Source organism: Phacochoerus africanus, chromosome 8 (assembly GCF_016906955.1).
Source record: "Phacochoerus africanus isolate WHEZ1 chromosome 8, ROS_Pafr_v1, whole genome shotgun sequence".
NCBI lineage: Eukaryota > Metazoa > Chordata > Mammalia > Artiodactyla > Suidae > Phacochoerus > Phacochoerus africanus.
The window spans coordinates 15,914,993-15,931,805 of record NC_062551.1 but is presented as its reverse complement, the minus strand read 5'-3'; positions in this window follow the sequence as shown (position 1 = coordinate 15,931,805).

Below are 16,813 nucleotides of genomic sequence, written 5' to 3'. Positions count from 1 at the left end.
ACAGTTTTTATGGCCACACCCGTGGCATATACAAGTTCCTGAGCCAGGGATTGAATCCAAGCCTCAGCTGTAACCTACACCACAACTGTGGCAAGGCCGGATCCTTAACCCACCACACTACAGCAGGAACCCCAAGTCTAAGATGGACAACAAAATCATTAAGTCCTTTGAATTCAGTGAACCTGCTTAAACATTCCAGATTTATTTCAGAACAAAAAGAAACCCACTTGAAATATGCAGATTGTTCATAGACAGAATTGCCCTAATTAATCAAGCACACTTGATTGAAACTAACTGGAACCAAACTCAGATTAGCTTAAATAAAAATAGAATGTATTACTTCATATATTAAAATGGCTGGGGTAGCTGGCTTCAGGCTTGGCTGGATTCAACTGCACAGGTAGTTACACCTATCTTGCTTCCCCTCTCTCTCCACACCTATTTAGGTTCCATTTGCCTGATTTCCAGGTGGACTCTTGCATGTCCCTGGCAGCTCCAGGCTCACTTCTACCAATATAACCTCCCCAAGGGGAGAGAGCTTCCCATCGCCAAAGTCTGGGACTGGGCTCTCGTTGTCTCAGCTGGGGTCCTTCATTGTGGACAGGGTGGTGTGGTATCCAGCTGCCAGGCTTGGGTCAACCTCGAACCTGGTGTTGGGTCAGCTCTACCCACGCCAAAGGGACGGAGAGCCGAGGCGGGTACCTCCCCCACAAAGAAATTTAGAGTGTATGTTCCAAAAATAAGGGAAGCGAGCAGGCAGCAATCATTGCCCTTTACTGGCACCTCAATAAACCCTAGCATATTAGAAGATCAGATGGTACAGTCGGATGAAGGGCATGAAACCAAAAATTAACAACTGTAACGTGAGTGGCAATAGGCAATTAAAAAGTAAAATATGTCATCAAACATTTGGATTTTTGGATCTTTAAATGCCAAATAGTTCCTTCGATTGGATGATTTTCACCAATGTCAAGAAATTAAACAGTAATTTACCCGGATGATTCCTACCCTCACCTTAAGCTTAAAAAATTGTATAGTTCTAGGTATTGGTTTAGGATGATTAGTTCATTGTTGTGCAACCACCTAGAAGTGGCTTTAAAGTCACAGAGTTAGGTAAACTGCATGATACTATATAAATGGTCTGACATTATCAGCTTTTTTTCAGTCTTTGGCTTCCTTAGAAGGCCAATCTAAGATAGAGTCCTTCAGGGCACTTTTGACTTAATATCATTTTGTAGAAGAAGGCAAGAAAGAATTCAACTCTATATTTGGATGAAAATATATCACATCATTTTTCATATGATCATTTATTAATATGAAATTTTTCCTTCAAATTTATAATCACATTCTCACCATAACTCTAAATATATAAAATCAAAACCCATGAAGGACTTTCATGGGTTAATAAAAAAGTATTCCCTAGAAATATATAAAAGTAGCTGATTAATTTTTCAATTATAAATTTATAAAAGCCAAACAGTAAAGTCCAAATATGACACTAGAAACTTTACAATTTGATTTGATTTATAGCTATGAGGTTAAATTTGTTTTTTTCTGGAAAAAAATACAATTTTTTAGTTTATTTTCTTCTTTTTGTGTTTTATCTAAACAAAACATCTCAAGAGGATATTTATCAGATTTCTCGGTCTGGTGCAGTGGGTTAAGGATCCAGAGATGCTACACCTGCTGTGTAAGTCACATCTCTAGCTTGGATTCAATCCCTGGACTGGGAATTCTATATGCATTGGGTGTGGCCAAAAATTTTTTTAAAATTAAAATAAATAAAAAAGGAGTTCCCCTGTGGCACAGTGAAAATGAATTCGATTAGTAACCATGAGGTTGCAGGTTTGATCCCTGGCCTCACTCAGGATCCAGCATTTCTGTGAGCTGTGATGTAGGTTGCAGACATCGGCTCAGATCTGGCATTGCTGTGGCTGTGGTGTAGGCTGGCGTTTATAGCTCTGATTCAACCCTTAGCCTGGGAACCTCAATATGCTGCAAGTGCAGCCCTGAAAATGCAAAAAATAAAAAAATAATAAATAAATAAGAAAGTAATTTTGTTAAAAAGCCAAATAGCATTTTTTTAAAAAGAAGATATTTAGCATTTTATTCTACTTTTTCCATCATGTGCACATTTCCTTTTATTTCCATTTCTTCCATGTAGAACATTGATTACATCAAAAGACAAATATCTATTTCACAAATTGATAAGAACAGTGATTCTTTTTTTAAAAAAATTACATAATAAATGCATGTTTATTAGCTCTAGGATTATTTCATAGACCTTTTTTTTAAACTAAGTACTGCCAATCTACCACTCTTCACGTCCTTTCTGAATGTTGCATGGAAATCAGCAGCACATGAAGAATGCAACAACATTCAACATTATTCATGCTCTCATTGAGCCTCTGAACCCGTGTAAAGCCACCTTTTCATCCACCAAGGCTTCCCAGAGGACTATGCTTTAGCAATGAGATTCACCAGTTTTTCATCCTTCTGGAAAAGAGAGTAGCCAACTGCCTCTCTCTAGTGGACTCGGTGATCTTACCTTGAGGTGTTAAGAATCGCTAAGGGCTATAAGGACTTGTGTAAATTACAGCCATGCAGAGAGGCATTGAAAAATCAATAAGTAATGAAATAGTACTGGAGTGAAGTAGCCAAGAGAGCAATGGGTGGGAAACTCCCAAGGACATGGCTTCATTTTGTCAAAAGGTAAAAGAAGATGTTCTGATGTGTTTCTATAAAACAGGCTTCCTTAGAAACAAGAGGATATTGGCATAGATGGCAGGAGAGTCACTCCAACAAGCCACAAAACACAGTGAACTGTGGACTTCTTGGGACAGTAGTTTTATTTTAGACACCCGTGCATTCTATTCCAATAAAGCAATAAATACATCATTTTATTCATCACTTTGGTTGTCTACCCCACCAGAGTCTTCCTATCCCCTGAATGATGCAATTTCCTTCATTCTGTAAGGGACCATCCAATATTTTGTGGAATATGCCCTCCACAAAACATCCTCATCCCTTCTGATTGTACGTGAGCAACGTTCCCCAAGAATGTGATGGTGTGGTTTAATCTGGACATCAGTTCCCAGGGGGTCCCACCCACTCACAGATGCCTCTGGATCGAGGCTGAAGCTCTGTTCTCTAAGGGACATTCACGTGATTAATAGTCTCTGCACTGATAACTAAATCTGCTGCTTGTCTTCCCTTTTGTAAAATTTAAAATGACATCACCTTCATAGTTTTGATACTGATCAATTGTTTGGGGATGGTAGAACTGATTTCTATTAAAAGACTCTTCTGGCATATTTGAGTGTAACAAAGAAGTGAGCGGGGGAGGGGTCCAGTGCATCGACCTTGCTCGGGAGAACATGCTCCCATCCTGCTTATGGGGAAGGGCCCCTTTTGTCTCTGCCTTTTACACTGGTGATAATGCCCTTTGCTCCTTACACGTCCATCTGGTACACAAACAAAGCTATCTTTAGAGAAAACGAGCCTGGCCCCAACTGAAGCCCAAGGTCTAGATCAAGAAAAGGAAACATTAAAGATGTTGCCCAAGAACTGATTGAAATGATAGGTTTGTGTCTGTCCTGTTCATCAACAGACCAATGAAAACCAAAGGTTGTCCTCAAGCTCTATTTTGAGTCAGTTGGTGTCACTCTAGCTATGAGAATTAAACTTAAAAAAAAAAAAAAAAAAAAAGATACCAGCCTGGAAGAGGAAAAAATAGCCATGAGTGTTTGTGCAATTAAAAGACTTGTAGTCTTGGTGAATTGTGACTTGAGTCTTAAAACACCAAATAAAATATCCTACTTATCTCCTTTCCCTTTACCAACACCCAAGTGCATTTGGAACACTGACAAGCAGAATCTTTTATATCTGATAAAACAGGGCAGTAACCATGGAGTAAAAAGGATTGAGATGTGAACCAACTGCCAGCCTATTCCCAGCCCATTTATGATATGCCGGGTACATTTCCTGATAACTAATGAACTAAGTTTTAAATATAAGTATCAGATATACAGTGTTATAATTCAACATCTTTATACACAGCAAAGTGCTGATCTCCATAAGTCTAGTTACCATCCATCACAGTGGACCACCTTCACCCTTGACCCCCCCCCCAACCCCCAGAGCTAGTTTTAATTATTATGTTTGACTCTCAGGCTCAGTCTACCTATATTACATAGCATGGGCAATGAAGACATATATCACATATAACAGAAATCTGTGTGTTCAGGTCCCAGAAAAAACACCTTCCTCTGAAATATCCAGATACATGATGAGGAAGTGGTTTAGGTTGCTTGAGCTATCTGGTAATTTGACTTTTCTCTTCTCTTTACATGAACATACAGAATCAGGTTGCTTTCTTTGTAGCCGTCATATGCTGCCATGTCTGGAAGTGGGCACCAAGGGGAAAACTCCACGGGACAATAGACAAGGATGCCATGCTCCCTGTCGCGCCCAATTTGCTTGTCTGTCCCCTATGTGCTGTGCTCACAGTACCTCCCTGCCAGCCGAGCTCCCATCCCATGAACATAGCAATACCCACCTCCTCCAACAATTCATCCATTGATGCCATCATCCATTGCTTATGACATTGTGACCACAGTTTGAACTGATATGTCTTGATCTTTGAAATGCTTAGGAGGCCACACATATAAGAAAAAAACAACATCAAGACAACTCTATTCGGTGGGGGGGATGGAAATGGATATTGTTCAGGAAAATGCATTAAAGTTGAAGAGGGTATGGTTTAACATGATAGCTTTAAAGACGCAATAACGCCTTCTGTTGGAAGATTATGGAGAATCCCTACCTAGGCCAGGGTGCTGGTGTGATTCCAGGTGGTGCTACCGCCGTGAAACACTAGGGGTCACCATACTAATACCAGTGCCTGGGCTCCATGGCTCTCCAGAGAGCCTACCATCCAGGAGCCCTTGGCTCTCTGTTTATTCAAGGAACATTGCTCAGTGCCTATCCCTCATGACGTGTGACCCTTTGCAGTTGTTTCAAGCACCACTGAAACAGTGAGGTGGCAACCTCTCTAAGCCTCTTTCTGTGAATGACAATTTGTAAGGGCCACCTAAGATTATCGATGCATTATTTGGGGCTAGAGTTGATTATGAGCGGTGTATAGGCCAATTAACCAAATATAGAACATTTTTGTTCAATAGCTACCCAGTATGCCAATTCAAATGTTCTGCTAAATTCTGAGCTTCTCGAACCACGTCAACACTCTTTTACTTGCCAGGATCGATATTCGGTTGAGTGTTGCCTAAAAAACTAATCTCTCTCTTTGTTTATTTCTCACCTCTTTATGTTTTCAATCCCAAATTCAGAAACTATTTTCCAAAGAAGAAATTTAAACAGTTGTCTATAATCTACAGATATGTTATCTCCAGGCTCGACCACAGTCCCTAGCTTCAGAACGGGAAACTGTTGGCCCAGGCCCATGGCGGGCTCCAACCTCATAGTGATATGATTCTGCTTACTCCTATTTGAGTCCTAAGAATAATCCTACCCATGCCGCCATCATAAGTAGGAAGCTTTAGTTATCTCATTTGGGGTCGAACTTCTGAAGGCTAGGATTAAAGCAGCTGAAGATCTGTGAACAGTATTTAAACCATACACACACACACACATACACACAAACACAGACACAGTATTGCAAGGGAAACAGATGGCAACTGATAGTAATGGTAAGATCAGAGCCTAGATAAAGTACACTTCTAAGTCAAAATTAATTTCAGAGCCTCTGAGTGTTTTACATGTTCTCTTTGTTTCCTTTTATCTCTTGAGTATCCAGTATATGGAGGCATCTGTCTGGCAGTGGGGGAGGTAAAATGATACACATGTGCAAAGAAGATAACCAGTGGTTATGACTTTCTCTTCTCTGTCCTCACCATTTATGCAACTCTCTCACCTAAATATAACCCTTCTCCATCCACCGTTTCCCTCCCACCCTATGCAGTCATGGTCTCATACTTTCTTTTGCATTTCCTATAACTCTGGACTTATCTTCACCCATCCTTTTTCTCTTTCTCTAGCTCATTTGACTGCAGGTAACAGTAAATAAATTGCAATACATTTTGTAGTTGGCATTTCTCTTCCTTATCAGGCACGTCTTTCTCTAAGAAAGGAAAATATTGATATTACTTTTATTTTTGTGTGTAGCTTTCAATCAGTTTTTTTTTTCCTGTGAGTTATCAGGCCTTGATAGTAAAAATAGGGGTTCCCCTTTTTCTTCCTCTAGAACAACCATGGTTTAGTAGGAGAGTGATTGAAGATATTTCTATGCAACAAATTAATTTTGCAAAGCCAATGGTATAGAAGTAGAGAAATAAATCAAAATCATGCAAAAGGTGGTATTTGTTAAAAAGGTATTTGGGGAGACTTGAAATATGCATCTGTCTAACCTGAAAATTAAACTCTCGTGGGTCCTACCCTTAGTTCCTACCAAATGACAACAGGGCTGGCCAGGGTATGATCACTTCAAAGAGCGTATTTGCTACATTATTTGTTTTTTAATTTAGGGTCTTCCAAACCCTAGCCTATAAACCCCGTGCGTAAGAGAGTTCTTTATCACCCTTGAAATACGGAAACGTTCATTGTTAACGAAGAGTTCACAATTTTGATGTTCCTTTTCTCCAGAATCGGGATTTCTTAACAAAGTGACCTTTGGCTATTTGCAGCTGCCTAATAGTGGGAAAGAGAGAGAGGATTTCTCCAAGGCTCTCTGAGAGCCTCATGGGCTTGGACAAAAATTGCAATGGCATGTGTCAAGAAAGAAATGGCATATTGCGCAAAAAAGAGATTGTATAAAGTCTAGCTCCAGTTCAGTTATAGCATATATTTTCTTTTCTTTTGGGGTCTCTGGTTGACGTTACCCGCAAGATAATTTTCGAATCAAATAAGCATCCTTACCACATCCAAAGCTGTACTTGATTCATCCTAATGACCTCATAAATAAGAAAGCAATAAAACAGACATTCTAATCAAGAGCCTCTGGTCTCCAGTAATTCCATGGTTGTGTCGAAACCCCCTAAAAAAAAAAAAATCTGTGAAATTTGGGACACATTAACTTTTCTGCAGAAAGAGTCCATAGCATTAATCGTTTCCTCAAACAAGCCTTGCACCCCACCCCCACCCCACTCAGTGTCTTCTCTGAGTGAGGTCTTCCATGACTGAGCCAGGAATCTTCTGGTTAGGCTTTTCATCACTGCGTGGACTAGAAATTTTCAATTATTTCTAATAATGCTCTTAATATTTACTGAGTGTTTTCCATGTGCCAGAGCACTGTTGTAAGCAAATTATATGCAGTCCCTTTGTCTTTATCAGGTGGAAACTACTAGTATCTTCATTTTATAGCTGAGGATGCCGAAACACAGAGCGATAGGCAACTTGCTCGTGGACATGAGTTGGGAAAGGGGCAGATGTAGGGCATAACCGGGGTCTGGCCCTGGGATACATGATCTGACCCAGTGCCTAACCACGAAGCATACTGCGTCTTGACTGAGGGGTACTCCCTGACAGGGGTCGTCTTTTGAAACAAAATAGAGCTGAGCGTCCAAGGAAATGTGAGCCCTGAGAAGCGGAAAGATAAACTTCAACTTGCCTCTTCCCCCTCTGCACCCCTGGGAGCCTGGCCACTCGGGGCAAAGCTGGCATGATGCCAGGGCAACCCTCGGTGCTCAAGAGGGCTCCAAGGGCAGCAGGCAGGTCTAGGGGCCCAAGGGATGGCTTGTCACCAGCCTTCGGGGCCCTCAGCACCTCACATTTGAAGACCATCTTCCAGTTGACAGTCTGCAACCCCATCGCTCCACTCCCCACTTCCCCTGCAGGAAGACAGGTGCAGATCACTTCACAGACCAGAACACAAGGCCCCGGGAGGTCACGGCTTAGGTCGTGGCAGAGCTGTGTCTAAGACCCAGGTCTCCAGCCTCTCGTTCCAGATCTCTTTCTGTTGTTCATTGCTGCCTGGCCTGTCAGTACTGAGAACATTGAAGAGCAGAGCAGCCCAACAGGCAAGGATCCACACGCACTCAACTCCGCTGCAGTGGGCGTCTTTTTATTCGTCGCCATAGCATAGGCACGATCCTGAACCCATGCCAGCCATGTTACGTCCGCTATCTCATTTAGCCCTCCAAACAACCCAGCGAGGTGGCTATTATTTCCCCAGTTCCACAGGCAGGGAATCGGAGGTGTGGTATGGAGGCCAGTAAATCACAAAACCCGGACTTCATTCCAGGCGCACCGGATTCCCCAGCATTTGCTCTTCACCGCTGGGCCATGCCACCGTCCAAGGAGACAGGAAAGAGCCAAGGAGGAGGAAATGAACAGCCCCGTGTGTATGATGAGCAATGCTTTTTACCTTTTCTGAGGACGGTGCAAACGGAAATCTGTTTCAAACGCCAGCACATGAGGTTAAAATTAAGGAGGACAGTTAGGAGCGATTAGTCACTGGAGTGGGGCTCCATGGGCGTCTTCAAAAATAGGATCAGCTCTCATTTGGACCTGACACCGAGAAGCCATCACAGAAGTCTTTTCTAGGCCTGCAATTCTGTGATTAACTCTTTTAAAGGAGCCGGACTGCTGAAGCTCATTAGAAACAACGGCCCCATCTCTCAGGGGCTGTCGAGTCAAGTGGGTCCCGAGGAAATGTCTTTGGCACCCAGGGACCATGAAATGAACACCGGAGCCACTGGCACTGGATCACTCTCCTCCGCGAGGCCTCAGGAAGGGAACAGTCACTCAGCCTTTTTGTTCTGAAAACCCAGGAAGCCCCAGTGGCAGCTGGTTTGGGTTTCAGCACCTCTGAATGCAGCATTTCAAATAGCCGCTCTTCCTAAAATTTCATTCATTCCGAGGTTCCGGGAGAAGCATCCTGAATGAACGAGGAGGGGCCGGGAAGGCTTTGAAAGGCCAGTGGGAGAGGGTATTTGGGAGCGACTCTGAGCAGGATGGAAGGCAAGGGAGGCTTCTGGTCCGGGGCCAGGGAGTCGGGGCCCTTCTGTCTCCCATCCCCTTGGCGTAGGCAGGTGACCTGAATACGGGCCTCTAGAAGCTCTGCCCAGACCCCCATCCCGACCAGCCAGACAGCACCCCTGAGCTGCTGCCCACAGTGCTTCCAGAGGGGGAGGCTCCAAAGGCCCCGACTGTAATGTGCTCTGTGGGTATGACTCCTCTTTCTGGAATCTTCCCTCGACTTCCAACATTATGTCTACTGAGAGTCTTTTCACAGTGCAGAGGAGGCCTTCCCCCCTTGCAAACCAGAGAGACCATAAGGCTCCCTTCCAAAGATGGCCGGGATCCCCAAGTGCAGCCCAGTGGGGACATCCAGCCCCAGGCCCCAGAGCGTTCGGGTTTCTCCTCCAGAAGCAAAAGAAACAGGTATCTTGAGGGTTCTCGTTGTAAGAACGGTGGGTTGGAGGGAGCCTGAGAAAGGGCTGATATCTGGCCACTGTAAAAGAAAAAGTGAGAAACTGGGGAGGAGAAAAAATGGGGTGAGGGAGTGGAGGAGAGAGTTGGGTTTTTTTTTCCTGCCGAGTTTCTCTCTTGGAGATCTGAATCTGCGAGTGTTACGTCAAAGCTTTCTCCAAATGACTTGATGAGGGCTTTTTGTTGTTGGGTTGCTGCACTCCCGGGACTCATTGGGATGGCAGGATAAAAATTAATTAGAGGCTGTTTGGAGGGGGCTTTGCAAGACAGCCTGAGGCTACGCTTCAGTCTGGTTGTTAGAAGCAAAATCATCACTGCCTCCTGGCCCAGCGAACAGCCCTGCACTGGGGCGGCCGGGGGGAGCCACGGAACATTCAACACAGGTATCAGAGCCGAGACTTCCTCCCACAGAGATTACTTACCACAAGCCAGTGGATCTACCTGCTGACAACCTCAGAAATATGTCTTGTTTCATTTTCAGATTTTTAAGAGGGGTTACCTAGGCAGCTTACAGCATCCTGATGAAGCGCTTGGAAAAGGAAGAGGTCTGGCCTCTTCCACACCTCTGAATGTGACATCCAGGCTGGGCAGAGTCACCAAGCCAGCGCAAGGCAGGCCACACCCTTTCCAGGCACAGATCTGCCTCTTCCTTTCAGGGGGTGGCAAACTGAAAAGGAGGATTCTGGGAGTTGGCACATTTCGGCATGACCAAGGCTGACCCACAATTATCTCAAATTCAGAGTTTGCAAGAAAAATAATCCAGGCCCTCTTCGATCTTCTTCCCTTTCTCTTTTTCCCTCCTCTTCCTCTGCCTGTGCGCCTCACCCCTCCTCGCTTAACCACACATGATCCTCCTCTACCTGAAGTGCTGGTTCAGGGAGTGACCTGGAAGTTGGAATATTTGGGAACTGGCTCCTTAATTCCAAATAAAATATTTCAAAGCATGATATTAGTCCTGGCATTTCGTCAGTCCCAAGTCGCTCTTCCAGCTGTATATTTCCCCGTGAAATGGAAAACGCAAAGGGAGCAGATGCCTGGGGTTCCTCCTGAAGAGTATTTCCCACCCTCATGAAAGATCCTGTGCGCTTCGTGTATCTTTATTTCCAGATATGTGTAAAAACATTAGCTAGTTAGTCCTTATAACATTTCCTGTGATGCAAGCAGTAATTACGATCCCTGTCTTACAGTCGGAAAAACCAGGATTGTTCTTATTCCCCATGTCCAGAGAAAGGTAATGTATGTGTGAGCACAGAGGAAATCTGGAACCTCCGAGGGCCCTCCCATCTCCCTAGACTTAGCTGTGTCTGTTGTATTGCCGATAATTGCTTCCTTGCATCATGGTGAGGAGGGGGGTGGAGTAAACCAATGGGAACAATTATCAAAAGAAAAATAGCAAGCTCCCCCCCCCACCCCCGGCAAAGAGCCACTTCCAAGATGAATTCACCAGCTGCATGCTAACAGGAATGCTCTGCACAACGTTTCAGCTACTGCCTGCTTTGAAAGGTCCATTCTTAAAGGTATCTTATTCCTCTGGCCTCACACAAGGAATGACCATGGCCCTCACCGCATCTTCAGAAAAAACAAGAAGACTTCTTCCTAGGAAGGCTCACCATGGACTCTGAATCCTTGGCTTATGTCAGCGGGGGTGTGAGACAGTCGTGAGCCAGACACACGACCATTCCGTGCTCTGATTTGCTTACACAGAACCAGAGAGACATGGCAGCATTGTCCCCAGGGCAGAGACGATAGTGGCTGGTTGGTGAGCTGGGGGTGGGGGAGCCGGGGACCCTCACTTGCCACTTGCTCTCTGTCCGAGGGAGGTGAAAGGAGCTCAGTGAGGGCTGCTCTCAGAATGCAGGTACCTACTGAGGTCAAGGTCAAGGCATATGGCTACGTAAAGCCAAATCCTCTCCACTAAGTGCTTTCAAAACTAACCAGTCTGCCTGAAAATCAATCTACTGCTTTCTAAGCAGGCAGCATATTTAGAACCATGGAAATTAAAGATGGAAAAGACCTATTAAGTCTTCTAGATCATTCCCCAGGGCCCAGTGCAGGCTCGTTCCCTGTAGTACATTTGTTAGCGCTGTGTCAGGCCTAATTTCAAGTGTCTCAAGCAATGAACATAAAGGAGGCAGAGACAGTGGCGACTGCCCACGCCAGTGAACAATGATCACGTGATTAGAGCTCTCCAAGCCGCTCGCTGGCCTTTGGCATGCCCGGAGAGAGCTTGGATTCCCCAGGGCTCAGCCCAGAAGACACCAGCAGCTTCTAGAAATATTTCGAGAACTTCTCGCCTCTTTATGTGTAACCAGAGTAACACCCTGCCTCTCAGAAGCATGGAGGCAGCAGCCTGTCTGTAAATAAATTGCCATCAGGGGAGAAGAGAAAATCCCACTGTGCCAGGACTCATTTAAAAATGAAATAAACCCATGAGTTCCCATCATGGCACAGCTGAAACAAATCTGACGAGTATCCATGAGGATGCAGGTTCGATACCTGGCCTCGCTCAGGGGGTTAAGGATCCAGCATTGCCTTGAGTTGTGGTGTAGGTTGTAGATGCGGCTTGGATCCCACATTGCTGTGGCTGTGGCATAGGCCCACAGCTACAGCTCTGATTCTATCCCTAGCCTGGGAACCTCCATATGCTACAGGTGCAGCCCTAAAAAGACAAAAGACAGGAAGAAAGAAAAAGGAAAGGAAAAGAAAGAAAGACAAGAAAAGAGTCCTGCTTGCCCCCGAGAGGAATCTAACGTTCTCACTCACTAGTTTTATTCTGGGTTGGTCATCAGTCCACTGATGCACATTTCCAGCCAGTGGCAAAAGGGAAGAAACCCTTCCAGGGCTTGATTCTAGAACATTCAGGACGCAGTGATAGGAAAATAAGAACAGATAGATGGCTCATAATAGCACAGTGAAGGTTTTTTGGAGAAACCATTTCTCTTTCTATCTCTGTTCCCGACTAGAGAGGAAGCAGGCCACATTCACAATTTCAGGTGGAAGACTCTTGAAACGAGGCTGAATAGAAGCCGAAGCTAATAGAATCGGGAGAACAAAGCTAATAGAATCGGGAGAACAAAGCGATCCCAACTGAACACAAGCCACGCTCTTTCACTGCTCCGTTTTCGACCTGACGTGACAGTCCCTTTAGATGTGCGCATAGAACATTCCAAACCCACGCGTTGTGAGGTCCAGCTCTGTCACAGGGCACGCGCGAAGGGAGAAGCGAGCCAGTCACTGGGCTCGTGCGGAAGCAGTGCGACGGCTTGTCTACTACCCCAAAGACCTCAGAGACGTGAGCACGGTTCCCATTTCCTGGAATAGGATCGTCGGAAAAGCCCCTCCTACCTCTGACCCGATCTCAAGGATGAGGTGCCTTGCCTTTACCAGATCCTTGAAGCAAACCTGAACTTTGCAAAGCCTCAAGTTTGACTTACAGGCCAGCCACACATTCGCGTCCAAAGTCTTTCGCCCCCATCCCACCCCCCAGAGCCCTCTACTCTCGAAAACATTATCTCCTCTCAGCATTGCCGCTGTTTTAAGTTCAATGTCAATAGCTCGTTAGGAGAGGGCGGGAGGGTCAGGGTTTAGGCCTCCAAACCGTCCTTGACGTTTCTCTGTAGACGGATCTGCTGTTTGCATCAGCCCCATAAAAAAGAAAGAAAAAAAGAAAAAGCCCTCTTTACTATATCTGAGAAAAGATCAGAACAGGAAAATGTCAGTTTGAGAGCTGACAGAATTCTGATAAGAATGAACTGGAAATGAGAGAAAGAAAGGCGGAAATGCTGTCACTCGGAATTTTTAATTTAATGTTTTTAGACAAATACGTTTCCCGCTGAGTGCGTATGTGTTTTTCACGCACGACTCTTCCGTCCCTTCACCTCTTTCCAGATACTCTTCTTGAGAGGAAGGCTGTCTATTTTGACTTGATTTGATTTGATTTTTACAGTCTTTCTGCAACCTTTCAGAGCTCTGGAGGGGTCAAACCTCCTGGCCTGAATGCTGTAAGCACAGTCACTCCTACAGCATTTTTTTCCCCCAAGCCCTGGAATCGTTTCCCCTTTCAGAAGTATCTATACATATTTTTAGAGTTAGGGAGATAATTTAAATTCTCAGGCTTAATTGAACCGACAGAATGGAGAATGGAACGTTCCAGATGGAACCACTTTCAGAGTGTGACGACCTCTGGGTTCACATCTAATACCTGCATCATAAAGGCTTGAAGATAATATAATGGGCCTTGTTTCTGTTGCCTTTTTTTTTTTTTTTTCTCTTGTGCAGCAACTTTACTACTAGGGGAAATGGCTGGTGTTTTTAAATACAGGCTACACGAAACATCAGGGAGTGACCCCCATTAAAAGATATATTTTTCATGAAGAAAAGGCCAAGGCTTTGATGAATAAAACACTCGATAGGTGTTAAGTGTTCTTCTGAATGAAAAAGAAAAAATTGTAAACACAACACTTTCTGGAAACTAGGCTACTGCCCAGTTTACCAACAGAGCCTTTACTAAGCACCCCCTCTATGCCTAGCACTCTACCAGGCGTTTTTATCGTCTCACTAAGGTATTTTTATCCACATTCTTCGGTTGAGGAGAATAAGGCCACGAGGGTGGGTTTGCCCAAGACAGCACAGAAATGGTGTGACAGGAGTTCCCGCTGGGGCACAGTGCGTCAACAACCCAACTAATATCCATGGGATGTGGGTTCAGTCCCTGGTCTGGTCTTGCTCATTGGGTTAAGGATCTGGTGTTGCCGTGAGCTGTGGTGTAGGCTGACAGCTATGGCTCTGATTTGACCCCCTTCCTGGGACCTTCCATGTGCCACAGGTGGAGCCCTAAAAAGAAAAAAGAAATGGCATGACAGACCCAACCTGCCTGCCTGGTGGGGTTGCTAGGCATCCTCGGAGTACAAGCCATGACCAGTATTGAATGATTTTGTCCTGCGTCTTTATTTAGGGAGCCTTGAATGTCCTGTATTCAGCTATTTTTAATAAGTTACCAAAGTTCGTTGGAGCCATTTTTCACATTTAACTGGGCATTCTGTATTTTTATTTGCTACATCTGGCACCCTTGACGTCTGGTTCTCAGGATCCCAAATCCAGAGGTTCGCCCCTTCTACACGAACGAAGAGGGTTTTCCTGAACACTTGACGAAATGAACAATGGGCCCCCTAGGTCTGATGTACAGTAGTTAGGACTGTGGACTCTGGAGACTTTGAGACTCAGGTTCACGTTTCTGCCCTACCACTTGCAAGCTGTGTGACCTGGGCAAGATTCTTGACCTCCCAGAGCCTCAGCGTGTCTAGCTGCAAAATGAGGACAAGAGTAATGCCTACCTCATAGGGGTGTGTGAAGATTTAAGAAGGAAATGCACATAAGAAAATCGGCCAGGTTCTGGCGCATGGTAGGTTCAAGAAATATTAGCTATTACCTAGATCTTCAAGATGGTTTTCCTACGGCTCTTCCCATCTGTAGCTCTGCCCAAGCATCCCCGGCTCTAAAACATCAGCTCTCTGACAGAGACAGAGCAAATCTCTGAACTTGGCATGTAAAGTTAGGAGCACTGGTCCCACCACACCTGCCAGCCCCAGCCCCTACCTACCACATGCAGGAGCCAGGCCACCAGGTACTGTCATGATAACCTGTGGAACAGAATTGAATACAATTCTGAATGTGGCTCAGGGAACAATTATATTTCCAGATTGAAGTGAGAATTCTTTTTCTGCCGAATAGGATTATGCGATCTTGGATCCCAGGGCTCCCTGGTCCTTATAGGTGGATTTGACTTGTTGATGAAAGCAGCCAGATAACAGGATATTCTGGGATCTTTGGAGCGAGAACATCACTCTGGAGGAGCCGCGCCGTGCTAGAGAAAGTGACAGTAGGAAGACTTTCGTGAGGAAAAAACAGTCAGGGTCTTAACCGCCCACCAGCCCCCCAGCCTCAACACCACTCCTTCCTCCGACCAAACCCACTGGAGATGGTGTCTCCTGCTTTCAAAGCAGCCAGGCCATAAACACTAAGGAGGAGGTTTACTGGCCCATCCTCAACTCACTGTTTTATTGCCTGGCGTTTCCGCTACCTTCTCTGGAAATTGACAAAAATATCTTCTTTAAAACGGCGTCTGGTTTTGCAGGCCCGGATTCACAGTGTCTGCAAGGGCTTCCTCTGTGGCTGTATGGTTGCCTCTCGCCCTTGCCTCGCTGTCTCTCCGTCCCCCTGTGTTCTTGGGAGGTGTCGGCCCCCAGTGGGACCCCAGACCCCGGAGAAGCACCAGGCCCAGTGGCCCCACCGTGCCGGTGGCAAATCCTAGAAGCCCAGACGTGGGACCAGGGGGGAAGTTAAGTCAGAAGGGAGGGTGGGGAACAGCCCAAGAGGACTGACGTTCCCTCTTTGCGGGAGAAGAAGCAGCTTAGTGCACACCAGGGACACAAAACAGGCCTCGTTGGAGACACATGACCTGCATCCCGAGGCCTTGCTCTTTACAGATTCATGCCCTGGTGTAAGTTCTAAATTGCTGCCCGTTTCGCAACTGTTTTTAATTTAAAGACTTCCAGGCCATGATATTCCAGGGCAAAGAGAGATTTTTCATCAAGGAGAGCAGAAGAACGAGATCAGAGCACTCACCAACTTCACCTTCTCAGCCTGGGAAATGGGAATTAATTTCTCCCCATCTCCAAAATGTACGTCCATTGAGAGATAAGGGCATGTGCTGGAAACCCTTTAGAGGAGGCTCCAAGGGGCAGAGCAGCCAAGCGTGACAGCTCTAAACACCACTTCCTTAAAAGAAAAAATAAAACAAAATAAAAGGGATGTCTCCAAGTTTTCTGGAAGTTAAGACAGTATACGATGCCTGAGCAGTAACATCAAGCATCTCTGGAGGCCGATGATGAGATGGGCTCGGTGACACCCCAGGACAGGAGGTCACTCAGAGGATGCTTGACCAATCCCTGCGGGGAGGGAAAAACAAACACAGGAACGTTTGCCTCCCTTTACTGTAACCCGGTTGCAAAAGAACGAAGAGCGAGCCAGGGTGATTATACAGGCGTTTTGTTATCCACCGTTGCCTTTTAAAAGGCCAAATATGAGCTTCTTGATGCCCTCACTGGGATCTTTTTCACCTCATCTTCCTCCCAGCTCCGAGGAAAAGGCCAGAAGAATCAGGGCCTTGTCCAGTCTGTTCTGTACCTTCCCGCTATTTAGAAAAAGACACTCCTTCTAGAGGGACCATTAGGAAAAGGTGCCCCAACTGGGGAGACAAAGCCTGTGGGCTGCATGCCTCAAGGACCAGCTTTTCCTGGGGATGGAAAAAAGTTATCTTCCTTCCAAGTGGACACTGCCGTGTGTCAGGGCAAGCCATGAGGCAGCT